This window comes from Strix uralensis, chromosome 4 (assembly GCF_047716275.1).
Source record: "Strix uralensis isolate ZFMK-TIS-50842 chromosome 4, bStrUra1, whole genome shotgun sequence".
Lineage (NCBI taxonomy): Eukaryota > Metazoa > Chordata > Aves > Strigiformes > Strigidae > Strix > Strix uralensis.
In genome coordinates, this window is record NC_133975.1 from 26,749,238 (window position 1) to 26,770,057 (window position 20,820).

The following is a 20,820-nucleotide window of genomic DNA, read 5'->3' on the forward strand; positions in this document are numbered from 1 at the left end:
GCATACTGTGAGCAGGCTGATATTAACTCAGGCAGATCTTTTATCAAATAGAAATACCACAGCTTGATTAACAACGAGGGGCCAAAGGCTGATGTCCCTTGTGCCAGGGCACAGGCAGCTCAGGGCCCCAGCGAGAAAGTGATGCCCACAGTCTGTATAGCATCTTATCCCTGGGCTTCTCCAGCACTAGGCAGTGCCTTGTGAAGTTGTGCATCCACCTGCACCTCTGTTGATCCTTCAGCTGTACAACAGGCTTTTACAAACACAGGGACACAGCCCGTGTCCTTGTGACGGCAACCATGTGTCCACTTCACTCACATGCTCCTATAAAATGGGATTGTTTATGTTTGCACTTAATTCATCCCTCCAGTTTTGTGTTACATAAATTTAGTGGCATCATGTGTCCTTCTGCAGGTGACACAGCCGCCAGCAGTCACACAGCATGGGAATGGGAGAGCCCAGGGAGACCTGCTGGCTGTGTGATAAATGGAGGGAGGAGGGGAAGGGACACCCGTGCCCCACCTGCAGACCTGGACCGTACAAACTCCTGCTGAGCTGACATGGCATGCCCTCACAGACACCTCATGGCCGCCTGCTTGCTTCAAGAAACCACCACAGTTTTGCATTTTAAGCCACAGCTGCTGCAGAAGGAAGGTCGGTTGCCGAAATTTTAACTAAATAAACCCTGTTGACAGATGGAAATAACAGCTACTGGTTTAAATGTGACCTTCCTAGTCTTTTAGTTGAAATAATAAGGGCAAACGGTAATCCTGCTGCTGATGTTGAGCAGCAGCTCTGGAAGTATGGCTGGCATTAAAGCTCTTTATTTTTAAAAGCTGACTCTTCTCACATGGCAACTTTAGATACATAAAATTTATATAACAACAACAACAGCTTACTAAGAACAACTGTGTAACTCTATCACAAACATGAGATATCCGCAGAAATGCTCTTGCTGAAAACACAGTTTGCCTGTTTACAGATTTATCAGCTGAACAGAAAACCACATCAATTAATGTAGTGGCTTGAGCGTTGCTTCAAATGTAATGTGCAAGTTATCTCCCCTTTTAAAGATAACTATAGTATCATTATACATCAGTTTTCTTTCTCTTGGCAAGGCTGTCACTCCTTTCCTATGATTTATTTGCATAAATGATCTGAACAAAGCCAGTGTCTTTGGGGCTGTTTACTGTCTGAGCCATGGCGTGCCTGACTGCAGGACCTGCAGCTGCAGCCACGGCAGGGAGCTGGCATGCAAGGTGCTCCTTCCCAAACTAATGGCAAAATAGAAACTCCCACCTCTTTTTAAGAACCTGCCTAACACAGCCACTGGCCCCACAAGTGCTCGTTGCCATCCCATGTACTTCCTGGCAAAAGGCTTCATCCGCTGTTTGCAATCAGCTTAGGAGACATCCTGCTGGAAGCAGCGTCCTTGGCTCTTCTCCATGTACAGTGCAGACAGAGGCCAGGCAGGCAGCAGGTGCAGTGAAAAAAGGGTCTGATATTTGGTGAAAAATATGTGCAGAGACTTAGCCTGACTCCAAATTAATTTATATTTCAAGTGTCAAAGGCTAGTCCTCAATGTGGTTTTCAACAGGAGTTGGACCATAGCTCTCTTACTTGCTGTTGCTAATGAAATGCAAACATCTGACACTGAATATTGTGGTGGGTCAGTGCAAGAGACAGTGCAGCATTTCAGCACAGCTTTTTGACTGAGGACCTTTTCTGAAAGACTTTCATACAGGAAACGGAAAGTTACTAGGGATGCTTGATATCTTCAGAATTTTAACAAAAAAAGCAATATTTGAGGCCAACAGGCCGTGACAATGTCTGCAGTGTGTCAGACACATTGCTTTACCTGCAGCTGAACTGGGTGAAGAAGTTGCCCCAGGCTACATTAAATGCTTTGAAAGGCGGATTTTCTTAATCTGGACCATTTTGGCAAAACTCTGTGGAGAAAGTGGTGAACTGTCAGCAGACCTGAAGGGGCAGGAGCATTGGCTGGCAAGACACTTGATGAGTTGCTTGTGATGAGCAGTTTGGGAGAGTAATCTCATAGATCAGATCAGCACTAGTTACTGACGACATGTCTGTCTGCTCTGCAAGTTATCCTGTTGCCAGCACCGCTAAAGCACTGCATATTCTCACCATCATGCACGTGCCTGAATTAAGGCAATCAAACTTGTCCATCTCCAGATAAGGTCACCTGAGAGAAACCTTCTGGCTCAGGTGCTGCATGGGACCCAAGGAGATGCACATGCAGCAGCATTTGCTGCACCACATCATTTCCCATATATGTTCAGGCATGAACATGTACAGCAGTGGCTCTCTGCCCACTAGAAGTACTATACTTAAATGTAGAGAGAAACAGTGGAAAGTACCTAAGGGGTAGGATAAGACTGGCCTACTAAATCCCCAGGCTAGATGCTGAAATTCCCACTTCTGCTAATGGTGACACTCGGCATCCTGACCTAGGGCCTATCACCAGGGGTCTGTCCACTGATTTCAATGGAAGAGTTCATATTTCAAGCTTAAACTTCAATTTTATTCTGGTCAGTTAGTCATGTTCTCCTTGTATGGGGCAAGTTAATATTCTGGGCCTGAAAAGTAGTTTTCAGGGTGGAGCTACTGCGGAGGGGGTCTGTACACAAATCTCAGTTGCTTAAATTCATCCTAAGTGACCTAAGCACGTTAAAAATGGTTGGTTCCATTTAAAACACACAAAAAACTGTTAGCTTCATCTTTTGATTGTGTTCTTTTCAAAGAAGGAACATAAAGAAACAGAAAATTAAGGGTGATCTTTCCAGCAGTACTCAGCATCTAGCACTACTCCCCCTGACATCAGTTATAAAACTCTAATGGCTTCTATAGGGATATATTTAAGACAGCAATGTGCACTATTGAAAATCCTGCCTTAAAAGTCTTCCAGGGACTGGTTATGTCCTCCAGGAACCAATCAAAAGCAATGTATCTGGCTAAAAAAACCAACAAAATTACTACAAATCTGTTCTTCTACTTCTTGCTCCTCTTTAGGAGGAAAGCACCTGAAATTATTCTGTAAATTAAAATCCTGGAATTTCCCAGGTTAAAATTTGAATGTTAGTTAGATAAATGAACACCAAATTTGTACAGTCAACAATTGGCTATAACTTCAGGCTAGTATTTGAAGGTTAAACTTTTTATTTTCATCACTATCATTAAGAACAATAACAATCACAGATCTAATTCTCTTAGCCATATTATACCAGTTCCCTTAGCCATATTAATCTTACCTCACAGCAATTTTATATACAATTTATAAAATGGAGCTGAAATTATAATTCCCCTACAAAATAAGGTCACCTTGTATTGTGCAAACTTCCTGCCTATTCTGTTATCAACCGTCTCTGTATCCTTCTAAGGCATATTTAAGTTGGAGTGTGATCCTGCAAAGGCTGTCAAAGGTTCCGCTTGCATTATCTATAAGCCCTATCAGTGCACAGCAGTGAACATTCCCAGGATTGAGGTCCCTCAACGACCTGACCTCTTGGCCTAGAAAATGCAAAAATATTATTCAATGAGATATCAATGATGATATCTCAAATAATAAAGTGAGAAAACTTTCCTGAGACTGGCAATTTACCTCTTGTCACTGCTTTTTGATGATCACAACTGGAAATTCTGTTCATGCATATATGGTTTTCCCATGGCAAGAGTGAAGCAATGCTGATGATAAAGTTATTGATGTGCCAAAGCACCAACAACACCTAGAGTATCCTACCAACACAGTTGTTATTTTCCCTGCTTCTGCAATGTGAATTCTGGCAATGCAATGCAATGAGTGTTTCTTGAGTGTTTTTATGCTACTGCAGTGCCAAACCAACCATCTCAGCTTAACCACTTCTGAAGGAAGTTTGGGTAAGTGAAAACCAGTCTCCTCCCTTATTTTATAATGCACTTTGCTGCAAGTCATTCAGAACTTTGTCCCAACAACTTGTGTAACCCATGTGTTGTACTGTTTGCCCCAGCTCTATCTTTTTAACACAGTCCAACTCAAAATAATTCTGTAACTCTCAGATGTTTTGATACAACGAGTAGCTGGCTGAGGCTGAAGTTATTATCCTGCAAGATATTGAAGCCGCATGTTGAGGAAAGCTGAGAAGATGAGAGATGGGTTGTGTAATTGTTCTTATCAGCTTTCCAAATCAGGAAACAGCACAACCCTTCCCTTCTTCCCAAATTCCCATATTTCAATCTAGTCAACAAAGTCTATTATTACCATGGTCAGACAGGAAAATGCGTGACATATAAAGTTCAATGTAGTCACTGGGTATGTAACAAGTCTTTCCTATTCTGCATGAGCTGTAGTTGATGGGAAACTTTTTGTGGTGTTAGTTTACCGTGTTTAACACAGTTAAACAGTGTTCTCTGTATAGATGCTGGCACAGGTAAGTGTGTCCTCCTCATTAACTGTCTGCTTTAAAAAGCATTCTTTCTAGGAAAGGAAGAAGTGTTTCATTCAGTGTGGACTAGGAGCTTGCAATCTTTTGCCATAGGAAAGACAGGAGAAACAATCTTCTGCAACTGAAAATCAAAACCACAACTAGAGTCATCTGTTAATTATTACACAAGAAAGATAAGACATTCTACCTGTTTCACTCCTTGCCTCTTCGAAGAAAAAATCTTATAAATGAACACGGTGATTTAATTTGATCATTGAAAATGTCTGTGAAAAGCTTTGCTGAACCTGGGAAGTAGGGACATGTGTGCACGTGCCTGTGATTTTTCTCTGTTATTGTAATGCAGAACACTCTTATCTATCTGTCTGTCTGTCAATCTGTCTACGTAAACATTACAATAACATGTTCCACCCTATGGTGCAACCAAGAGTATCTAAAAAAGTTCATAAACTATGGTTCCCTTTTCAGCCTTTCTGATTTAACTTTTTCAGTTAACTTATCTGGAGATCCCAGAGTGGAACATCCTGCCTGTTCACACCAGCTCTACTCACTTAGTCATTTTTTTAACAATAAAAATAGCTTAAGACTTTTCAGTTCACACTAATCTTATGCACTGTTTTTATTGCAACACACTCAGTTTTGTGTTCACTGTGTGAATGCCACAACAACGGGGGGCCCAACCTGCAACTCCGCTTTCAGCAGGGGTAGGGTTTTCAGGGAAAGCTGAAAGTGGCCCAATGTGTTCCCTCCCCTTCAGGTCACAGAAATGAAAATCAACATAAAGCAAACCGCAGTTGGGATGTGAATGTTCACTCCTGAAGGTACATTAAACTCAAAGCATTAGGCTTAGTCAGTGGCTGGGTGTTGTGTTTTTTTTTTTTTTTCCTTTTGTGCACTGACATTTGACCCCTTTTATAATATGCACCTTGCACCACTGAAACCCAGTTAGTTATTTATTAAACTCAGGTACCAATGGCTGACTTGTACATATCATGCTTTTAACTGCCTGGCGTTGCCCCTGTGCAGAGGAGAGGGGGATGAAAGGCAATCATCTTTGCTGTGAAATTCTGTCATATCGGCAGAAAGGAGCTGCAAAGTGCAGCAATTTGTACCTAACCTCTGATCTAAGAAGTTTGTACAAACCTTTGAACCTTGGATTCAAATTGAGAAACAAGGTTTACAAGTACAAGGAAGAGATTTCCAGCGCTCGTTACCTGTGCCCAGGGTTAATATTATAAATTAAGAAAAAATGTTTAACCAAGGCTGCGACTCTCTCAGGAGGCACCATTCCTGTGCTGGGTTAATTCAAGACAATTTAAGTCTACTGAAATTACAGCTCAGTTGGAAATACCTAGGATTGGTAATGAAATTTTTGTGCACTTCAAAAAAGGAGTGGGATTTGAGACAGATGTCATTTGAAATTAATGTTTTGCTGACCTTAACTGGGACTTTTTTTTAAATTAAAAGCTGAAGAAAGAAGACAAGCAACATTTAATTCAGTAACATTTCTTCAGCAAAGGATGAAGCTGAAATGCAGAATTGAATAGAAATTATTAAAAAGAGTAGCAAAATGGTTCCTCCTTTGTTAACTTTATTTTTAATATTTATTTTTATCCAACACATTATCTAATCTCAGTTATACAGTGCAGAACCATATGAGAAACCCATGGAAAAATAACCAAACCAACAACATTACAACAAGCTCTTGATAGATGGTCATATGGCCTTGTCTTCACGATAAAAGACATGTGTTGCAGTTCTGTTAGATTAACCATGTTAATTTAATTAAAAAGCTCTCTCAACTCTTTCAGACACTGGCAAGGTCTTTGGTGCAACATCATCAACTAACACCAAGATGTGCCTCTGTGGACTGTGTTGGGTGTGAAGGCCTTCAGAGATCAGCTGTGATAATACAATTGAGAAAGACACCCTTTCTGCAACCCAGCCTGTCAGGCCATGGAGCATTGCAAGGGATGGCAGTAAAGTTGTGCCGTGACATCCCTCACACGCTCTGAGCACTGGATGTCATCCATGGCAAGCTTGGGTGTGCAAAGGGTGAAGGAGCACTTAACACGCACATTTTGAAGCATGGCTTCAAGCCCATCTAGCTCAGGATGGGACACCATTATACACAACAGCTGCATCTGGTCCATATGTGAATAAATGATTTCGCCATTGGTTTTAACTAAACTTTACTTGCAACAACTACATTACCATTTTTTTAAAAAAAAATTTAAAGTGTTTTTATCAAGATTTAAGTTCAAACTTCACTATTGTTATCAGCACTGACACTAGTAAAGCAATAAATGAGTAAATAAATAAATAAGGGTGAACAGATTAATGTTATGTGTCCTATGTCATATACAAGCCTTAAATGTTTCACATGCTGCTTAAGAATGTGAATAGAATAATATCAGAACTTGATTCTCTTAAAATGCTATTAAATATTCAGGTTGCAGGACAAAGAATATAGACTCATTTGTATTAACAACAATTGCATATATCTTGCTTGCTCCAACCTCCTAGCCACCTTCAATCTACAAGCCCCGAATTTTGTACCTAAAGTTGATAATCCACTTTTTAAAGCTTGATTTTTTTATGTCAATCTCTTGAAAAAGCAGAACAAAATATCAGGCAGCACAGACAATGGCAGAAACAGCCCAATTGAAAACACAGCATAAAGTGGTTGTAAATGGCTACCTTTCACTTCATTAATTTAAGATAGTAGAAGAAACATCTCTCAGACCCGATTTTATTTGCTTTCCTCTGTCTAAAATATCAGTGGTTTAGTTTTCACCATTCTGACATTCGCTTTGCGATTTGCTATGCAAATTCTTTTAGATATTCACAAGTTGAGCTTAGAAGTAGTTGCTTTCTTCTCAAACAACTCTTTAGGACCCTCTAAATGAAGACAAAACCCAAAGCCGATACCTTGACAATGACATACTTTTGGTCTCAACTCCCTGATAAATGAAAACCAGATAAAAAGCCCTACAGAGCAAACAAGATTTCCCTTACCTCTCCGGTCCCACGATCGAAGTGTGACAGGTTAAGAGGACTTGTGCCTTTGCCCGAGCAACCTTTCTTCCTAATGGCAAGAGCTGTGTAACCTGGTTATACAGTTTATGCATCTCTTTATTGGCCAGCGAGCGTTAGCCATTTAAATTCCTTGGGAGTCATTTGTTAAGGGCTCTTAGGCTGAGGCTAAGTGGGTGGGACAGGAGGGAGAGGGGATGTTAGCGCTGCCAGATGCAGAGAGCTCTCCAAAGCGGTTTGAAGATTAATAGAAAACCATCTGCAATGAAAGAATCTTTGGAGGAAGGGCTGGGTCCAACCTTCAGGGAAGCACAGGAAACAGAAACCAGGACATTTTTGCAGGGAAGAGGAATTTGAAGAGAAAGATTTCATTCAAAATTCAAAACTTGGAAAAAAGGGAGTGAAACATGTACAAACAACTCCTTCCTAGCACAAGGTGTTGTGCAAATAGCTTGAGTTACTCACAACAGATAAGATAAGGGCATATTTTGCTTAACAGCATGAGTTTTTTTCAGTGAAATTTTTGTTTTTCTTTGTATGTGTCTGACAAAATTATTTCAGGCTGCGCTGAATCAATCTTTGGTTGTAAGAAAAAAAATGGTCTGTAGCTCCTGGAGCAACAGGTAGGTTTACTGATCTCAGCAGTGGCGGGATAGTAGGAATAACAGCCTGTGCCACATAGCCGGTGTGCACTCTTTCAGTGGCAAACACGGAAACTCAAACGTGTTTGCTCGTAAGAAAAAAAAGAGCCTGGTGCAGAAGTAAAAGCACAGGGGTGGTAAAACATGATTCATGACAGCAGAAATGGTCTGTACATAACAACGGAGCATTAGGCCCCGGGAGCACTTAGGCAAAGCAAACAACACACCTTCTCAAGCAGCCAAGAGGAGGAACCACACCGAAACACTCTTTGGATGACGGATTTGCCCAGTCGGCCAGCAGTGTGCGCAACCAGCTGGTGGGAGAAGAGGGAGCAGGGCATGCCCTGGGAGACGACTAATTTCTGGGAAAGGACACTGCCTGAAGAAGGTGAAAAGCAAACAGCATATTGCAGAAGCAAAGCAACCACAGCTTTCAATCATTTCTCAGGTTTTTTTACTGGCATAGCCAATCTCAGGGCATCCTAGTGTGAAAGAAGTGTCTTAACCTCTCAATGACAAACTATGCACAGGGGTGGATTCTGCAAAGGAAGCACTGTCGGTTTGTATCAGATGGTCCTACATAATAATTAGTTCTCGCCCTCCAAGTGGTTTAACCTGGGCATGTAAAACTTAATCACAGAATCACAGAATCATCTAGGTTGGAAAGGACCTTGAAGACCATCTACTCCAACCATTAACCTAGCACTGACAGTTCCCAACTACACCATTTTCCTCAGCGCTATGTCGACCCTACTCTTAAACACCTCCAGGGATGGGGACTCCACCACCTCCCTGGGCAGCCCAGGGAGACATCCTTACACTTCAGAGTCAGAGGCTGGTCAATAGAGAAGAGGGGTAGGGGAGTCAGTGGGTGTAGAGATAAGAGCTCTAAAATTAGAAGGTGCCAAGTTAGAGAAATGTGGAGGGTGGCAAAGGCTGGCAAAAGAAGCATCTCTGTGGCAATTTTTGAGAGTGAACAGGAAGGATAGCTGTTCTACTTATACCACAAACCCAGAGCGTGATTGCAATCACTCTGTTCTGGCTTTTTTACTTGTTTATCCACAGTACTGAGGCTGTGGTGTGTTAGGCAGTGCACAAACACACCTGCAGCCCAGATCCTGGTCCCAAAATGCCTGCAGCCCCTCTACTGTACAAGTCTTTCATCTTCAGAATTCCTCTCTGCAAATGTTAACTCATTAGCTACGAGAGCTGCAGAGAAGCAGGTATTGCTCTACAGGCAGGGAAGCTGCAACATGGAAATTAAGTGGTTTGCCCAAAACTATGGAAGGAATCAGTCTCAAATTTGCGGATAAAATCTAGGAGATTCTGCCAAAATTAGATCCATGCCCAAATCCCACTGATCTACATAGGGAAGTGAGTGTAAAATTAGCTGGTATAAACCTGCAAAACTCCCCTACCCCAGATTAATTGATTTTTTTAAAGTCCGTATCCTTCTCTTTACTTTCCGCTTTTCTGTTGGAAAACAAACTGAACTTTTAACCATATGCATTGTAAAGTGAATCCTATCAGCTACAATCATGCATGTACTTGAACACACAGGGAAGACTATTCTGGTGTAAGTGGAATGAAAAAACACCGATGCTAGTGAGCCGATGGGCTCTTTTTTAGGAGGCTCTTCAACATACCATGACAATTAGGCTCATGTAGGGTGGCCGCTCAAACACTTGACTTTCATTTTATACTTTCACTTTTAGCTCCAGCTTGTTAGTTTCCAAGTTGTGCCCCCATTACTGTTTAAAGCAGTGAACATCAGCAGATCAAGCTGCTGCAGGGTATTCTGAGGTGTTAGCATCCCCAATGGCAGAATTTGAAAATACATTAATTTGTCCTGCAGGCTGTGCTTTTATAGGGAATATAAGAAGGTTGGGCAGAATACTGCGTGTCCCCCAGCTTTCCCTAGCGTTAGGCACCTAATTCCCTTCAGCTTCAAGCACACCGTGTCCATAATCATTACATGACTTTTTATATGCCTCTTTATGATGAGCCTGGAATCATGAGGGAGATACACCTAAGGCAGAGTGGAAAAGTGTTAAGGGCAGAGCCATCCAAGCAGCAGGGAGGATGGGTTCTGTACATGCACACAGCCTCCTCTCCTCATACAGCATCCACTGCATTGGTGTAAGGTTATAATCACATCTTCTCTCCTAATGTACAGCTTGACTGCAACAATGAAGTGTTACCATCCATCACAATAATACCATAAATATCTAGTTGCTTCCTCTTTTTGATAATTGACTGTTAAGCAGGGGCCAAATCCTAAGAGATGTAAAAGAGAACAGTGCAGAGTCCATCCAAACCAGTCCATGCCTATGTTTCCCATAGATCTTCCATTTCCTTTTATTCTTTCCTGTAGTGGGATTACAGATGAAAGGTTTTTCCTAAATAATTGTTCTCCTGAATACAGTGATAGAAAAGGCTGGACATTTGAAGAAAAAAAGTGAGATTCACTGTAATGTGCTAGTTCCTATCAGATGGGGACCTGCTCCCTGACACAGAAAAGGCTTTCAAGGAGATGGTGCGCTTTGCCTCAGCTGGCTCTCTTCTACAAGCAGGCACATGATCTGGCCTCTGCTGATCGGGTGCACTGGGCTCCTCCATACGATGACAAGCATTAACAAAACATTGGTTCTACTCTCTGAGATTTTTACAAAGACCCAAATGCTTTGGGAGATCCACAGGCTGATCGCAGACTCATCATTTTATTGGGGTGGGGTTATTCTCTGGATGAGAGTGAGTATTTTTGATGATTGTGGTAGGAAATTGGTTTTCAGGAGATATTTCAGGGTGGCAGCTTGGCATTGTGTGACAGTACAGACACATGAGCAAGTGAAAGGAGAAGGAAGAGTAAGGAATGAGCTGTAGGTTGGCTTTTATGGTTATATTTGGTCTTCAAAAACTACGGAGAGACTGTAGTGGAATGAGAAGGGAATGTGCCAAGTGAAATATTTCACCAAAAGGATACATGAATTTCAGAGTGACCTGCAAGGTCTCTGATCTCAATCTCAGAAAGTCTGTACAGTTTATCAGTGTATTCACACATAAGCCTATCCTCAGCCACAACACAGCCACAAAAACTAGGATCTTATAATGTAACAGCCTCTTTTTCCTTTTCTTTCTCAACAAAACCACTTTGTGTTTGGTGGAACAGGTTCCCACATGTTTGTAGAACCATTTTATTGCCTATTGAATGTTTAAAGAGACAACACCACTTTATTTAAATTAATAACATGTTATTTTACACCTGTTCTTACACAATATGAGTTAATACAGCACAATTTATCATTTTCTGGTTTTCATAAGTTATTGCAGACCAAAAACTGGGGAGATTCTTTAGAGAACACACAGTCTGTACCACAAGACTCTTGTTTTTTTACAGGTGGATAGTATACAACAAACACACATATAATTATATATCTCAGAACAGCTTTACTATATAGTCTCAAGAATTTTTCAGACATTCAGTATTCAGGCACCCAGGTAGACACTTGGAGAAAACATCTTTCCAAATTATTTCACACCGAAGACCTTCCCATGCGTAACCTATGTAAGCGCTTTGACCTTTATCTTGCCACATCATGGAGGATTCCCAGTAAACGCCCTTATGAAGGTGGACTGCTCTGCCAGCCACATCCCCCATCCCAGCATGAAGAGGACAAAGTCACAGCCCTGAAGGTGGAGTCCTACCACTGGGAAATTTGGCCAAGGACACCTTGGGCTTTCCCCTTTTGTTTTTCAATCTTAGGCTTCTCTTGTTCATGGGCAGTGAGAGTTGCCTTGATAACCTTAACAGTCACTAGACAGAGGTTTTGTTGCATTTTTAGCAAACACTTTAATTGTCATTCTGCAATGAAAGTCAGCACAAAGGATCACCCTGGAGGGTAGGCTCAGTTTCCCCATGTGCAATTTTGTGCTTTCATTTAAACCTGAAAGCTGGTTTTGGGTTCCAAAATGTAAGAATACAAACACTGCATAAACCCATGGAGTGCAATAGATTTTAATTAGCACATAAAAAAAGAAGGAAACCAGCAACCCCCATAGGTTTTTTTATATAGGCACAGCCATTACATTTCTGTGGCATGTTTGCTTTCCATTAAAATAAATACAGGGTGGGTTCTGGATAGACATATCTACAAGGGAGGTTAATACAATGATTGCTCTTCAGTCTCTGGGTAAATAAAACACTCTATGGGAAAACGGTTTAGCCCTCACTAGTCTGATGTGGCTGCTCAAGACCAGTGTTTCACACCACAGTCTCACAAACATGTTAAACTGGTGCTGCCAACGTAAGGTCCTGCTCCATCCTTCCCACAGCTACCCCATGCAGCCTTCGCTTGTGCTGCCACAAGCATCTGTGTGGCTGCACCCTGCACACACACTACCTGAACACCTGTGCTGGCAGCGGGGAAGAAGAAGGTGGGACCAGTCCTTCTGCCAGCATTGCTGGCTTAAAGCATTTGTCAAATCACCAACACTGAGCAAATTTGTGGGAAAACAAGAGAAAGATTTCTTTTTAAGCCTGCTGAATCTAGTTTCACAGCAGAGCTCCCACTCTGGTGAAGCCGATGAGATTTCGCAGCGGGGTAGATAGGAGCCTTTCTGTAACACCAAGGAGCTCACTGAGCCATCCAGAGAGATCAGAGGGTAGAATAGCAAACTCTTTAAAAGTTACTCTTTGAAAGTTTGGATGTGGCCAGTGAATTTTAGTGCTGCAGGTATCGAGAGGCTAAAGGTACTGGAGGAATCAAGGAAGGAGGTGCAGCATGGTGGTGTGAGCTCCAACAGGTCACTGAAAAGCACCTGGTGGCCACCTTCTGGGGCTAGCAGGGATATCCAGCCAGCACAAGCCAACCATGTGCCAATCAATTTTGATAATTAAAAGGTTCCCAGCAAATAACATTCTTGCTGGTTCCCCCTGGGACCTTCTTGCAAACAAGAGCACCACAGGGCTTTGTGATACATGGTCACAAGAGGGAGGATAAAGACCTCCAGACTTATATTCACAGGAGAGTGAATAGGCTTCCAAAACAGGGTTATGAAAATAAGTGTGGTTAGCACACATAACCCTTGTTTCCTTTCTTCCAGCAATTGCTCTGCCCTTTTACAGGTTGCATAGAATGTAAGTATATTAAGTGAAAGAGCTTTTCCTCCAGCCAACAGGCATCATCTCTTGTTAGGGCATAAGCTTTTCTATTTTAGTTCTTCTTATTGAAAATAAGACAATGAGCATCACTCAGAAATTGTTTGTAAAAAGAGGTTATCAGATAAGGGAACTGACACAGTTTCCTTCAGGAAAACAAAATTATTTTTCTGCCTCCCAGTAACATGAAGGAAAAATTTAGACTTGAGGAGACTGAATGAGCTGCAGGGACATTTGCCATATCCATTAACTCTTGTGTCTCTTACATTACATTTTGCTACACATTCACAACTTCCATGTCTCAGAACATTGATTTCTTGTCAGAATTAGAAAATGCAGATTTTCATGGTGTTGGCAGAGTCTGAACTGCCATCCACAGAAAAGGGATTATTACTAAAGAAGTCTGTGTCAAGCAGACTAAGCTTTATACCAGTCCTATGCTGTCAGACTACCTGGGATGGGACTTTACATGGTAAAAAGCTGCTGTGACTGAGTCACCCGTTGGCGGTGCGTGCTGCTGGGAGTCGGGAGCAGTGTCACATCTCTTGGCCCATTGCCCTGCCTCAGCGCAGTGCACTTTGTCCCCACGACCCAGCATGGATTTGCCCGTGCCGTCACATGCTCTCGCCTTACCTAACCTCACCCCAGTGCCACGGCTCCTCCTCTGCCATTGTTTGCATCCTGTCTGCTCCACTCCACTGCTGACCTATGCTATGGGCAGGCAGGATCTGGGCTGCAAACCTGCCTTTAGCTGAGCTTTCTTCTCAGCAGCCAGCATTATACCAGAAACCAGCTGCCAAGACGCTGCTACTGAGCCACTGTGGCTTGCTCTGGTTTTGTGTTCATTTAAGCTACGCAACCAAAAGGACTTTGCTGCCAGTCTAAGATGTGCTTCCACAGCAGGGGAAACAGGATGGGTTTGCCTGTCATTCCATCAAACATGTTATCTACAGCACAGGCAAGCCCTAGAGCTACGTCTATACCGAGCCACTTGCACGGTGCAGAAACACAAGCCTCACATAAGCAGCTCTTGGTATGAACTTTGCAACCTTGTAAAATCACCCACTGTAACCAAAAACACTTAAGTAGTAAAAGGGCACTTTCACCTCTGCTGCTGTACCTGGGCTGGGGCCCACCACTGGTGCAGGGCTCTCAGGCATCATCCCCCCTCCCCGACTGCCAGAGCTGCCTTGTACTGTGGGATAGAGCCGGCCTAATTAGACCTGGAAGTGCTCAAGAGCTGTGTTAATGGGCAGCTCTCAGTAATCACAGGAAGGTGATTTTTTTTACAGGACTACACTTCTGCTATAAAACACTTCTCTCTCAAAGAAAGACCTCAGAGCACTGTTGACATAACTTACCTCTATAGATATTTGACAAGATAAAACAGGCAAAGTGTCTGTGACTTCAAGGACCACAATAGCTGAAATGTTTAGGAATGAGAAGAATGGTCTGAATGGCTGTAATTATTAAATCCATTAGTTAAATTGCTCTTTCCCTTCCTCAGTAAAGAAAATATTTTTACAGTGACCTAGGATCTGCTTGCTCTTGAGCCACTGACAACACCTAAGTGGGAAGTATATCTCATTCAGGACGCACCTAAGCTACACACTTCCTATCTCTAGGGGAAGGCTTGTATTTTCAAGAGGACATTTCCAAACTGGCAATAACTAAACCCTTAAGTTCAGACTCAGAAGCTGCATGAAAACGTCCTGAGACAGGAATATCCTTTTACTTTGGCTAAAGGAGTTGGAGACACAGAATGAGCTCTTCTAAGCAGTATTCCCACTCTCAGCTCTGCTCTATTTGTGTCTCCTTTCTTTTCTGCAGAGTGGATGCATGTAGATCCTGGGACTGCCCAGGGTAGGCACTGTGGGCAAGTCCACCCTGTTCTGAGGTGAAGGAGAAGACTTCAGCTAAAAGATTGTCTGTTGTGCTGCCTTTGGGTCCAGGGAAGAGACCTCAGCATATTTCATTTGTTAGCAGAGATGTAACCGATGGGAACTACTGTCCTCAACTGTTGGGCATAAATAATGCTCACCATGCACCTGAGATGTTAGCTGTTTGCAAGGAGGCATCTGCAGTTAAACAGGAAATTGCAGTTTGTCAGAGGGTTAACCCACTGACAAATTACCCTAACCCTGCAGATACTCCCTTTTTTTGAAAAAAAGTTAAAAATTTCTCAGGAACTTTAAAAGGTCAGTGACTTTACCCTTTTCAAAAACATGCAAGGTAAACTCCTAAAGGAAGCACATTTAATTGGTGGGAATACATAGAGTTTGCATTTTAAAGGTAAGCATGTTACCAAATACCAGAGACAGAGCTGCTACAGTCTCTTGTGAAGCTAAAATGGTTGAAATGTGACCTTTCTAGGGTTGTGTCCTGTCTTCAGAGCACCACTGGAGGTAAGTAGAGACCTACGTTTGAGGACACTGTCCTTCCTTCTACATTGCTGGAGATTATTCCAAAAGAAAAAGACATTTTTGTACAGTCTGTCCCAGTCTTACCCTGTTTGATTCACCAGTTCACGATTTAGCACAGAAGCACAGAATCTCTGAATATGAAAATGTAATATACTGCTGTCTAGTACACAGATTAATGTGGCAACAACCAGGTTGTCACCTGTCCTTCACCTGTCCCAAATACTTAGACTTCCACATCACCCTTGAGGTCTGAATTTTCTATCTGTAGAAGGAATTATTTGCTCTGTTTATATTTAGGGGTGTATGTGAAGAGATGGTTGAAATTCTGTTGGTGTATAAATTTATCTGAATGAAGCCAATTCACTCATAGTGCCACATCATCATGTCTGACATAACAATGTTACATCAGGGATTTAATTTGACTTCTCACATGTTTCAGGCTATGAAACTGGTGGCATGTACAAGACAGCACATCCCAGAAAATACAAATAAAGCCATCAGGTGGTGAGATTTTCCTTGTTTTGCACTTTGGCCTTTGTAAAATGAAGCAAAATCTTTTTCTGAAGATGTGTGACAAGACCAATGAAGAGTAGTAAGGTTATACTGAGGCTTTAGACTGCTTTTCTTTGGAAACTCTCAATTCTTTTTGGAACAATTATTGTTAAAAAATGAAACCTAAGTGGATTAAAACTGCCTTGCATGTAATTTCCTTAGTATATTGATGATGTCAACAAAAGAAAAGTAATTTCCTTACGCAGTCACTGAGCTATGTCATTTCAGAGAGGAAAAAATGTAGTATTTTGAGTTTGTACACTCCTGAAAAGACCATTTTATACATGTGGAAAGGTTACTTTTGCTGTTATTGATCGCTTTAGAATATTAAACATAATGTTAAAAGAGCAATTGCGGAGTACAGTGTGACGGTTGCTGTGCATGCCGTGTACACCTCCGCGGGGCAGGAGGACACCTGTCTCTCCTGAGAGAACAGGAGCCTCCACAACGACTGCCCGTTTCTAACAGACATACTCAGTTGTACTCAGAGCACAGTCAGCTTCGTAAAAAAAACAACCTTCCCATAAGCATAAGACGGTCTCTTGCATTTAGTGACTAGTGAAACAAGGCTTTTCCATAACCACCTCCTCTATGAACACTTCACATTGTGTTTTAGGGCATCTACTACTGCCCAGGAGGCTGAAACAGGCACCGCACTGACCAGGCTCCCTCTGACACAGCCTGCATCCCTTCTAAATACCATAGTAAATATAACCATGACCATAATACTGTCACAGGGTACGTTTACTAACCTACAGATCGCTCTTCAGCCAGCCAGCAGCAGCAGCCTTGTGCCCCACTAAACCGTCATGTGCCTGGTGCCACCGTCGCCGTCGTGTCTCCAGCACCCAGCCGCTTTGAGACGTTAGCCGGCAACTTCGTAGGTCACGGAGAAACAGCAGAACAGACCTCGTGCTTTCAGATGTTCTTTTACTGAAACTATCAAGGGAGCCTAAATCATTACAACCCCCAATGACGACCGGAGGTGATTAAAGGGCACTTTACAAAAGGTTCCTCCCTGGGTACACTGTGATCATGTTTTGCCAAGAGCAACCAGCTTCTCTCCTACCTCTGCTGGCCAAAGGTCAGCACCTTGCAGTGAACAAAGTCCAGCAGTAGCTCATGCTTAAATGGCTGAAGCCACTCCAGCTTACCGCAGGTGTTCCACAAGTAAAGCTGCTGTGACACTCAAAGCTCACAGATATAAACTACTGTAAAATTTGGAGGGGGAGGGAGAGCATTTCAGCACAGAAGACAAACAGCATTTGCCTCTGTAACTGAGCAAACAGGCAATAAATAGACTCGTTGTCTTTGCCTGGGAGTTAATTTCCCTGTTTGCACATCCTAGCACTTGCATGCTCTTCCTGGTTTTGCTGAATGCTGGTGTTCCCAGCCTGGTTCCCTAAAAACGGCCCCACGCCCCACCCCAGGCGTACTAACCGCCAGCCCCGTTCTCCCCATGCACCGCTTGCGGGCCTGCTGGCCAGCTGCAGCCAAGCGGCACGCGGGCAGAGAGAGGTCGCAGAGCTCACGCAGCTTTAGGGCAGCCAGGGCGAACTCAGAGAGATTACATCCGTATATGACTGAGCAGGAGGCAGTTAGAGCCGAGATTTTCCCCCACCCCAAGAAGCAGTGGCCAGCAGGGCTGTACAACCTGCAGGTGAGGGCATCCGCGGCACCCAGCAGCCACCCAACCTGCAGGAAAGGGGGTGCTGAGAGGAGCAAGGGAGGAATGCAAAGGGTGGGAGGATGGGAGGAGCTGGGGACATGGGATGGAGCTGGAACTGCTCTGCATTCCTACAGTGATACTGTAGAAAACCAGACTTAATAAGTTCTGCTATTCATAGATCAGCCAGTTATAATGATGTTAAATCCTCCAGTCCTTGTCTGTCAAATTCACACTGAGATAAGTAGGAACTAAGCATGCTCAAGAGCCTTTGAAGACTATATAAGTGCCTAGGTATTGGCTTGGGGAGGTCTGACTTTTAAATGCCGATGTCTTAAAACAACAACATATAAAAAACCAGTTCTGTCTTTCAGACACAAATTTTAATCATTGTATTGCCCAACTCACAGAAACCTTATTAAAATTACACAAAAAGTACACGGTTACATTCTAACCCTGAGTAAAAATCAAATTTCTGAAACTATGCTACACTTTCATTTCATTAAGCATATTACATTTTTTAATTAACCTAGACCCTAAAACGGTACTTCTGTCTTCAAAAACACTACATTTAGGCTTCCTTAAGTATACTACTGATATAAATGTAAAGTTACTGGAATGTCAGAGAAGAAGTAATGAAAACATCTAAAAGCATGGCCTACAGCAGAGAGAAAAAAATGGATTTTTGCACTTGTGGAATGGGAGGACATGTATGGACAATCCTGCTGCTGGTTTTGCTATTTTCAGTTCATTAGTGGAACCATTGTCTCCAGAGAGAGCTGCTTTCCTTCCTTCTCTCCTCTAGAAAGAGGACAATGCACAGAAAGAATGGTTTGAAGGATAAATTATTTTTCTCTTATCTTTTTCCATCTTTCAGTTGCTCTTTATAACAGTGCTTAATTTTAAGGCAATGGTACCACAGGAGACATACTCAGGAAGAGCTGACCTTCTAATAAAACAAGCAAGAAACACCCACGACAGGTAGAAATCTGAAGAGTTGATGATGCCCCTTAACAAGGATGTATAAGGGAACAATCGCACTAGTTGTCTGCTTGGTGGTTTGGAAACCCTTGATAGCTAATGTACTGCTCACTACTGTGCATTTATTTCAGTAAAGGGAAAACCCGGTTTATCTATTACCCTATTATAGGGCTTTGTTTTTGATGTCCTTACTCTCAAAAGCAGCAAAAGCACCAAAACAATGTATTGTTTAATACCAAACAATGCTCTTGTTTCTCACCAGAACAGGGAAGCCAATGCTTGCTCAACTGCACAGCCAGAATGAATATAACTATACATTTAGACTGGGCTTATCAAAGAAAATAAGGGACAGTGTGAAAGCAGGGAAAATTTATAATAGGAGCAAAGGGAACCCATCACTACTTGTCAGGAGTTTCAAGTGCCTGTCAAGCTGGGAGCACAATGCTTTACAAACCCTAGTGTCAGTTCTTAGCTCAGAAAGAGGAATCAACAGCTGGAGATATGGTTTGGGGAAAACGAATACGTTGCAGTCAGATGGCAGAGTGGCATGCAAGAGCCCCACCTGATGTAGCCGGGGCACAGGTTGCTGCTGGGGGTCTACATCTCAGGTGGGTTCTCTGCCCTCCTGGCTGCTTCAGAGCAGTTCTTTCTTTTGGTTTGGCCGAGAAATTACCTCCTGGACATGAAAGTTTAATTGAAATTGTGAGTTCTTCTGAATACTTTTGGTTCTAATCATGTACGCTCTCCACCAAAACTGTGTTTTGTTTTAAAAAAAACCCTCAACAAGCCATAACATAAGCACATAACCCCCTACTTGGCTCTTGTCTCTCAGAGAGGAGGAGCTGCAGATACTCCCTTTGAAGGAGGATCACATTTATTCCCACAAGGGGAAGGAGGAGATCCCCGGCAGAGGAAGGGCTGGACTGCTGCCTGTGCTGTGCCCCCATTTGGCCTGTGAGAGACCAGAGGAGGGTACATGTGTCCTTCCCATTGCCCCAGCTGGTAAAACCCTCTGCCTGCTTTGATCCCTGGAGCAGCTCAGGGCAGTCCCATGCACTCTGTACATCTGCGCCATATCACAGCTCAGTTCTACAGGTCATCCTCTGTCCTGGTCTGCCAAGCATCCACACTGCATCAGTGCTTGCTTTTGGGTCCTCTTTTAGACAGAACCAACCTGTTCTTCCTGAACACAGTCCAGATGTGGCTCCAGGGACAGACAAAATGGATTAGCCTGTGCCAGATGTGGTTGTCTGGGCTGATACAGCACAGTCCTCCAAGAGGATCCCTGCACCCACAGGTGTCCCTGTGTGACTCGGTCTTGCAGCCAAACACGCACCCTCAGTTTCGTGACACCCCTCTGCTACACTTCAGGAACTGACAGCTGACAAAAAGCATGATAAATTATAATTATGCCTTAGGACTAGGAGGGTCATCACAGGTGCTAGAGAAGACCTGGGACACATGTTGTGTGGATGAGCCAGCCTGCTCTGGAGGCGTTAGCGGACCACCACAGCTTCTGATATAAAGAATAAATTTATATTAATTTAAATTAATAAATTTTCTGCTACCTACTTTTTGTTTTCCCCTAAGCAGCACAGCATAGTTAGTAAATGTAAGTGAAAACTGCTGGTCACAAGTGTTACTCTAAACAAAAATAATGTTCAGTAGGCTAAATAAATTTGGAAATCTGAGGCACAAGCTGCAACTATTTGGTGTCATACCTCCAAAAGACTTTGTGTGATTCTACCTGCCAGAAAAACCCTACCCTGGGCTCAGATGAGGCAAAACTTGTTTTCCTTCTGGTTCCCTGGAAGTGGAGTAGTTATATGAAATGTAGGCCTACAGCTAAAAGGTTATTTCATTTATAAATGTAAAGAAACTCGCATCTAGCTTTGGAGTATTTTGTGGGAGGTGTAAATATTAA

General features: G+C 42.8%; 1 protein-coding gene across 5 annotated transcripts in view; it reads right to left on the minus strand.

Annotated features, from left to right (window-relative positions):
- RBM47 (RNA binding motif protein 47) overlaps positions 1-20,820 on the minus strand; it is an 82,061-nt gene that overhangs the window by 14,249 nt on the left and 46,992 nt on the right. Inside the window, exon 1 of one of the 5 annotated variants that reach the window (XM_074866036.1) lies at positions 7,458-7,526. The exons of the other annotated variants lie outside the window; for them this stretch is intronic. The gene's annotated coding sequence lies outside the window, so the exon portion shown is untranslated. Of the gene's footprint in view, positions 1-7,457; positions 7,527-20,820 lie in introns of those variants that run through there. 5 annotated transcript variants of the gene reach the window in all.